The sequence below is a fragment of the Sceloporus occidentalis genome, unplaced genomic scaffold (assembly GCF_023333645.1).
Source record: "Sceloporus occidentalis isolate IW3139 unplaced genomic scaffold, rSceOcc1.0.p SCAF_130, whole genome shotgun sequence".
NCBI lineage: Eukaryota > Metazoa > Chordata > Lepidosauria > Squamata > Phrynosomatidae > Sceloporus > Sceloporus occidentalis.
Genome location: NW_028317110.1, coordinates 1,989,009 through 1,998,052, shown reverse-complemented (window position 1 = coordinate 1,998,052; position 9,044 = coordinate 1,989,009).

Below are 9,044 nucleotides of genomic sequence, written 5' to 3'. Positions count from 1 at the left end.
CCCATAACCCAGATGTTTTAACAATTATAAAAATGGTGTAGTATTTCCATTGTGCGAAAGTTAGAAAACTGAGAGGTCTATTCAGTAAAGCTGCCTCACTTCACTATTCATTTCAAGGGCCAACAATGATACATTTCTACAGTGTTAGGGGCTTAGCTGGTCCTGTATAATGGGTTATTCAATGGGAGAAAACTCACTGATTTAACCCTACATTATAGAGGGCCAGTCAAGCTCTTTTTGCTGCTTACTGGTGTAGGCCCTTCATAATGCTCAAACCTCAATCTTCATCTTAGGTCTAAACTACATATTGGTAGTCTAAACTGTTTACTTTTTTTTAAATGAAGCCTGAGGCTCAAGTAACAGCCAGAGAGGTAGCTGGACCTCTTCTAAGTAGGCACTCCTCAAGGGATATGCCTCCTCTTCCTTCACAGACAGGGTCGGCCCTACCATTGAGCAGAGTGGGGCAATTGCCCCAGGCGGCACTTTTGAAGAGGCACTTTGCTCGGTCTCGGTGCCGGGTTTTAATGCTGAGCGCCGGAATATGACGTCATTTCCGGCCCTCAGCAGTAAAGCAGCGCGCACCATGGCAGAGCAGGGAGACTCGCCACAGGACTGCTGCAAGGTAAGTGAAGTACAACGGGGGGGAAGGGTAGATAATGACCCCCGGCGTTGGCAGGGAGGGGGCATCATTTTAAACTTCGCCCCTGGCGGCATTATGTCTTGGGCCGGCCCTGTTCACAGATATTACCCTGAAGGAGGGTCAGATCTTCTTGGTCCTCCTCCAGGTACAATTGTATAATTGAGTAAGGAGGCATCACATTTTGCCATTTTTATTTATTATTATTGTGACTTTTAGAACTGTAAATCACTGTGATACACATACCCAGCAAGTATTCTGAACCTGGTGAAAAAAGAAGGACACAGGGATTTGGATCTTAAAGTGGGGCTGTCCCTCTAAAAGGAGGACATTTGGGAAGCATACATCTGTCTTAACCACAACTATCAGCTGTGGCCAGCCTATTTCTAGTAATCTGTGAATATGACTGAATCAGCTCAGGAAACCTGCGTGTTTTGACACCAGGAGGGGGCGCCCTTCTCATGTAAAACATTGGCCTTTGGCAGGCAGAGGAACCGTTTCCTGAATGACACAATGATATTCTCCATGAGATTATTATTATTATTATCCTTTATTTATATAGCGCCAACAGTTTACGCAGCGCTTAATACAATACATAAATTCAAGGGATATGACAAGACAAGAATTGACAGACTAAGACAAACCGATACATTTGGTGGAGAGAGCCCTGCTCGCAAGCTTACAATCTAGAGATGCCAGAAGCATGACAGGGAGAGCCGGAGACACACTCCATTGTGAACATTTGCCACTGAAAAAGCAAATACCGATACGTTCCTTGTCTTGCAGTGTTTTTTTGTTATAAATAAAAAGAAATAAATAATAATACAGAGCAATTGCAATCGCTGATAACCCCTTTAGTGGTTCAGCACTACAGTCTGGGCTGACTTTCTGTTTCGTTAATGCTCCCAAGTGGAGTTGGGCTTTATGTTGTGTATTATTTTTGCAAATAGCCTTGTAACAATAAATCTGTTAGAATTAACCCAATGTTTCCTGCCTTGTTATAGGAGTAAAGATCCTAAAGATAAAGTAAAGATATCCCATTATATATGCAGGGCATTAGTAAGCCGTTAACTGATCAGTAGGATAACCAAATTTCCAGACAAAGCTAGGAGAACCAGTGGTGCCAAAGGGCAATGCAGCGGCTGCAGACCATCGGCGGGGGACCTGGTCAGCTCCGGTGACCTGTCCCCCACACACACATGCAGAGCCTGCTTTCCTCCTTCTGGGACACTGTCCCAGAGTTGGAGATTCGCAGCAGTGAGAGAGAGACGGCTGTGGGACCAATCAGAGCCGACATGGGGGTGACACCATGATTTACCGCACTGGGTGACACCAACCTTGGTGATGCAACTGAGGAGAACCAACATGCAAAGCAAGTTTCTGTTCCCCCAAAAAGTATATATGATGTCTGGAGTGTGTCTTTAAAGACCAGTTGAAACAAGTCTGCAAATTGTATCAAATAGCAGCTGTCAGGCTTTAAAGCAGGGGTTCTCAAACTGCGGCCCTCCAGCTGCTGCAGGACTACATCTCCCATAATGCTCCTTCAGCTAAGGGGCTGGCTGAGGAGTATGGGAGATGTAGTCCTGCAGCAGCTGGAGGGCCGCAGTTTGAGAACCCCTGCTTTAAAGTATGTGCAAGTAACACTGTCCACAAAGGCAAACAATGAGGTGGGGGTAAGGGGGACCCAATCCCAACCGCACTTTAACTGCAAGGAATGAGGTGCATTGCGCCAGTTGGACCAGGTGGCCATATACGTGGTCATTTTCTCTGCCACAGATATAACCAATTCTTCAGGCACCTCAACATCTTCAACTGTGGTTCTGCAGTATTTGCATCTCTATGCTGTATAGTGAACATGACACATACAACAATGCCTAAAGACATATTCGTGACGGGACGACCTGTACCCCGACTGGATACACCCGCCTACTATCCAAGACTCCGTGATTAACCCTTGAACAGGACCACCATCCAATGGAGCCATGCTTACGCTATGGCTAGCTGGAGCTTAACTACACAGTGTGAGTATTGTCCTAAAAATGACCCAAAAAGGTCCTAAAAAGTATCCTAGCAGCCCACCCCAAGCATCAGACAGCACCTCATGACAACAGCAACAGTTTATTGAAAAAACACATAATATACAAAAATCAGATAAGGAGCATAATCACATCAACCAAACAATACCCTGCCCAGACAAGCAGGCCATGTGGAAAGTCATGAAAGAGAAAAAACAAAAAGGATTGATAATGAAGGGGGCCCAGGTCATGAGTTCATGAGATCATTAGTTGTGACAAGTCCCCTTTAATTGTAATGAACTAGTACTTCTAACTGATGCCAAATTACTCTGTAAAACAAGACGCCTGGAAACTTGTACCCTTTGACAAAAACAACTTCAAATCCAAGTCCAATGAACTCTCTCGCTTCCAGGAGTTATATAGTAGAGCGTGCACTCCCTAAAGTAAATACCATGATATTCCTAGACTGTATGGAGGTGCGTCAGCCAGACGAGATTACGTCACTGCCAAATGAACAAATGAACATTCACAAGAGGTTACAATGTAATGTTTACAACTCTGTTTCTAGGTTGTCAACATATAGTATACATACCTGTGACTTAGGGCCAGTTTAGGGTTTTGGGTGCCCTAAGTCACAGTTTCTAATTTAACCAGGATGTGCTACAACCACCATGGAATTAATGTTTATGACCTCTGTTATGGTGTTTACTATCATATAATTCTTATTGAGTTTTCATGTTCAAAAAAAAAGACATTTTTTATCACAATATTTATTTGTCAGAAAAAATGTATTTGCGTGATCTAAAGAATGTGTATTTAAACAAACAAACAAACCTTGGACCTTAGGCGGATAGGGAGGAGTAAGAATCCATAAAGTAATGTATCTTAATTGGTGTATTCTAAACTATTAGAGATGCGAAGAAAGGGCCAGGTCTGGGTGACATACTATTTTAATTTCAATATATACAGATAGTAATGAACTGGAAGGAACTGCCTTTGGGACTTGACATGGTATGTAAGGGCTTCAATATCGCCACTGTCAACATTTTTATGCCAAACCCTGATGAATTGGTTCCAGGTATATGCATGAGACTGATTTCTTAGAGATTTCTTATTCTGTGAATTGGAAAGCAGTTGAGATGCATGTTATAGTGTATACTAATAAAATAAAAATAAATGCAAATATAGCCCAATGAAGCCACACTAAGTACCCAAGGCAATACAATAATTTGTGCGATTTGAAAGCGATACAGGAATATTATTCCAGTATGAGACTAACCTATATACAGACTCCTGAGTCTTATGTACACATTATTTTGCTGATTTATTAAAGGGCAAAAAACATAAATTTCATTTTGCATCCTGCCATTAAAGCAACTGTGGTTTTCTAATGAAAAGATCCAGATCCTCTACATCTGTGTTGCCACTCAAATGTCTGAGTTGCATGATTGCTATCTTCTTCAGCAAGTTATATATGAATAAAACAACTTGCTTAACCATACTAAGAATCACCACTACTCCAAACGCACTAAGAATTTACCCTGGATTGGTGTATCTTGATCTTAATTTCACTGGTCTTTTCACTTTTGTTACAAAGTTACTGACTTAATTGGCAATTTAATTAAACTTACAAAAAACAATGTGGGATTTTGGATTACATTTGAGGTGAAGACATTGTGGACAGAATGCAGCTAGCAGAAGCTCACAGCTACCTTATAGCCAGTGATGTATTTTGTCTTCATCTGGCTCAATGCAATTCGGATAATTTAAGAAGATTGAAATCAATTGACTTAAGTAATATTTTTAGCCTTGTATATAGCTAACACTGAGCCCACTGTTGTGTGTGGCAACACTAACCAAATTTTGTGAAGCTTTATTTTTAAACTTAAATAAATTCAGCTCATCATGTATATTATTACAAACTTTAGAATTCATGTGATGAAGGGTTATTAGGCACTGCTTCTTTTGCACATCTATTATGTGTCACTCCTTGATGTAAACTGCATCACTTAATAAAATGTACGATGACAAGAGCTGTGTCATTGCAATCAGCCGTGTTGTAGGGCTTTAACCTAGGAACCCTCCAAAATATTATCGGTAATTAATTTAAATATGTGTACATTTGTGTCATGCATCAATGCAATCTTCAAACCGCAAAATAGTAAAATGCCTTTACTAGCCCAAACCATTCTACTCAACTCTTTCTAGAGTGTTAGTATGAGTGTGTATGTCTAAGGGTGCCTCCCATGGGTCTTGAGGCCGGTCACCTAATAGATTTTGCCCTGGAACTCCATTGGGAGCTGCAAGCACACATATAATTACTCCCACTGCGCATTTGCCAGTGAGGGCTGTACCGGATGTGAAGTCACATGAGCACCAGAGAGAAAGCTGCGGGTTGGGTTAACATGAATGTATAACTGTATGTGAGCATGAATTTGTACTTGTGTAGGCGTTTGTGTGTGTGAGCAAGGATGTCTAAGTGTTTGGCGGGCAAAGATAGCACAGGTAGGCTGTTTGGATCCACTGACAAGCTGTTTGGTGGCAACAATGGCACAGGCAGGCCGATTGGGGACACTGATAAGCTGTTTGGGGACAAAGATGGCACAGACAAGTGATTTGGGGCACTGACAAGCTGCTTGGGGTGAAGATGGCACAGACATGCTTTTTGGGGGCAAAGATGGCAAAGGAAAGGTATTTGGAGCAAAGATGCAGTTTTTGCTACCTTTTTGTCTACATTTGAAGCTGTACCTGAATCTTCCCTGCATTACTGCAGCTTTGTCCGCTCCCTACAGAGTTACACAGCTGACCACTAACAAACTACCTACTGTCTGGTAACAATCTCCTCCCTAGTTACCATGGCTACTCCTTGGACCAGCCCATTTGCCAGCCCTTTCAGGCTATTTAAACTGCAAGGTGCACTTCCTCTTTGCCCGTGTGTTTCCTGCTACCAAGTGCATTCCTTGCTCCTGAGTTCCTGTGAATGACCTGGCTCCTCCTGATTCCTGGCATTCGTACCCTAACTTTGCTGATCTAATTATTCCTGACTCCAGCTCGTATGACTACCCCCTTTGGTTCCTGCCCCCAGCTCGATTCTGCAATTATTATTTTCTGTAACTTTATATTTTTCACACTTTATATTCCTGCCTCTGTCTGGTTCTTGTCCCTAACAACGCTGTATAGAGGACAGATATGACATAGATAAGTTGTTGGGGGCAAAATTGGCACAGACAGGCTGGCACTGTGGGACATGTGCGCTTGTGCCCTGTGGTTTCTTGTTACCCACATGTGTTACATTGTTTGAATTAAATAATATTTATTAACGTTGATTATAGTATGAATATGAAGAAGTCATGCTAAGGTAGGTATTAAGAAGATGGAAAAATAAGAGATGGGTAGAGAGATAATGAGAAGTTATGTTAGGGAGCATGAAAATGGAGGGGGTCATTGTGGTAAAATATGTGGGTGATAATGGAAATGATTGTGGGGAGGAAGATGAATATGTTGGTTGGTGGATAATGTATATGACAATTTTGTGTATTGAAAGTAATTAGGATGTTGAGGGTCTGATGCTTGCCATTGGCACCTGTACACTAAAACTGTAAACATACGTAAAACCATACATACATATACACATACCCACTAAAACTACACATACATGCATACACAGACTCTTACAACATACGCATACAATTACACATAAACACACACAGACACTGTCACACCATGCACTTACGTATACACACACACCACTCTAACATCAAACGCATACTTAAACACACATCCCTTGCGGGATGCGGACAAGACTGTCGGTGGGAGGTCCTGCTGATGTCGGTGGAAGGTCCTGCTGATGTCGGTGGAAGGTCCTGCTGATGTCGGTGGAAGGTCCTGCTGATGTCCGTGGAAGGTCCTGCTGATGTCGGTGGAAGGTCCTGCTGATGTCGGTGGAAGGTCCTGCTGATGTCCGTGGAAGGTCCTGCTGATGTCCGTGGAAGGTCCTGCTGATGTCGGTGGAAGGTCCTGCTGATGTCGGTGGAAGGTCCTGCTGATGTCGGTGGAAGGTCCTGCTGATGTCCGTGGAAGGTCCTGCTGATGTCCGTGGACGGTCCTGCTGACATTGTGGGAAACACTCCTATTTAAAGGGAAAATGGGCGGGGAGTGGGGCGTGTCAAGATCCCGCTCCGACAACCCAGGGGATTTGGGTGTTGACCCGGAGAACCGGAGCTTCTCCCGGAGTTCTCCACCTGGATGGTTTTCTGGTATGAATATAATTTTTTTTGTGAACTAATGTCTGTTCTATGGTGTAGCACGGCTCTCTGAGAGAAGCACATCTGCACAAGGTGACACCAACCCAGCTGGCCGATGCTGAGCTCCAAACGTACCTACAGCATGTCAAGGATGTATGGTAGTGCGGGTGGGAAATTGGTGAAGTAATCTGCAGCATAATAGCTAAATATATGGACTTGATGGACTTTGGTCTTTTTTCAACCTTATGAACTATTATTTTATATGTGGGTTGGGCATAGTGGACGGAGCTTTGGGGCAGGTGGTGCTTTTGGAAATGGGGGCATTATAGAATATAGAAATTATTTAATCAATTCCCAGTATATGGTCATATATCAAAGATGTTACTTGTGTTCTGTGCAGTGGGGTAAGTGGAATAATCGTTGGTTATATCATACTGTGTCAGAAACACCAAGTAATTGCATTAAAGGACGGTGTTTAGTTATGTATTTTTACTTTACATTTGCATTATCCATTGATGATATATATATATATATATATATATATATATATATATATATATATATATATATGATTTTCCCAGAACACAGCCTGTGCTCCTGTGGTAACTCATGGTAACTGATGGCTGTTTCAAACATTGTGAGGTGTTTTGCAGAATGAAGAGAACTTTCAGCCCGTGCTTCCCCTGACAGAGACGCCCAGGGAGGGTGAGCAGCAGTCTCCCCGACACAAGGCTGGACTGCCGCCAGGACAGGCCTCTCTTCTTCCATGAGGATCAGGAGAGGGAGGGGCGGGGACTGGAGGAAGGGAGGCGAGCAGGGACAAGGAAAGGGAGGGATTTCCTGCGGGGAAAGAGGAAAGCTGGCACCTTGACTCGTTCCAAAACTTGGGAAAAACTACGGCAGGATTGGAGGCAAAGGTTCCCCGGTGCCCGCGGGGGTTACAGGTAAGTCTCCGCCGCCCTCCCGCCGTAACTTATTGCTTCTTTTGCAACATTTCTGGAGTTTGAGATTTCTGGGAGATCAAAGGAGGTGGAGGGGAGAAGGAGAAGAGACGTCGGGAGGGCGCTGTTTTGGGTTATTGGAAGGCACTGCCCACTCAGAGAGCGAGTTTATGAGAGAGTTTATTAGAGTCTGCTAGGTATGTACGGGCGTCTATTATGTGCATTCTTTATAGGATGTATAGAGGTGTATTGCCTTAGAGTCTGGACCCCCCCCCCCCGGGTTAAATAGCTGTTGGTGTGTTATAAGGTGTATGATATTATTACCCTATACACGGCTGCTGGCTGGCATTACTTGCCATAAAGCAGGTGGAGCACACATGACATTAGCATGTTTGCCTTAATGGTCCGCTTGCCACCTGCCTTGTTCAGGTGTAGACTAAACAAAAACCTTCCACACGAAAAAAATAAAAAAACATAAAAACGACTAAAACAACGTATTTTTAACACCTTTCAGAAACCCCATAAGTTTAGTTTTCTCCACATGCTGACAGCTCCAGTATGTGGAAGCCGGAGCCAGCCTGCCTGCCTGCCCGCACCAGCTGCCGCGTTAGCAGTGTCTTCTCCACGCGTGGCTCAGTAGTGACAGGGCTCCCACTCTGCGTGACAGCTACCGAAGCATTCTTCCCGTTAGAAGATAATTCAGTGGAATTTGTCACAAGCTGATTTTCGCTGCCCCAGGCAAGGGGACTTTCAGTGACTATGAGGGGGTTGTCTTCCCCCACTTTCCCCATTGCTTATCAGCTGGTGCCCATCCTAGTCCTTCAGAATGTTTTTCTTCTCTTCATGTTGTCAGTTTTTAATTTTTATGATTTATTCTGCCACTTATATATTTTTTTCTGTTCTTTATAAAATATCTCAGCGTTATGATTACGTATACATTTCCATAGATGTATTACGCATAGATTGGACAATGTTAATAAAGAATATCTTTAAATATTCATTCATGCGCTCACACTTCTATTTATCTATCTTTTTCCCTGTTGCCTAGTTGTTCATGTTTAGCCAGGTATACATTAACCTCATTGTAAATAGACCGTGGCAGGCCCAGCGACAGAGGCGCACATAAAACAAATCCGCTTTCTTTGAGGTTTGGCTATGAATGCGTCTAAACGTCATTCATTTGAACATCCCAAGGCCTTGTTGGCTC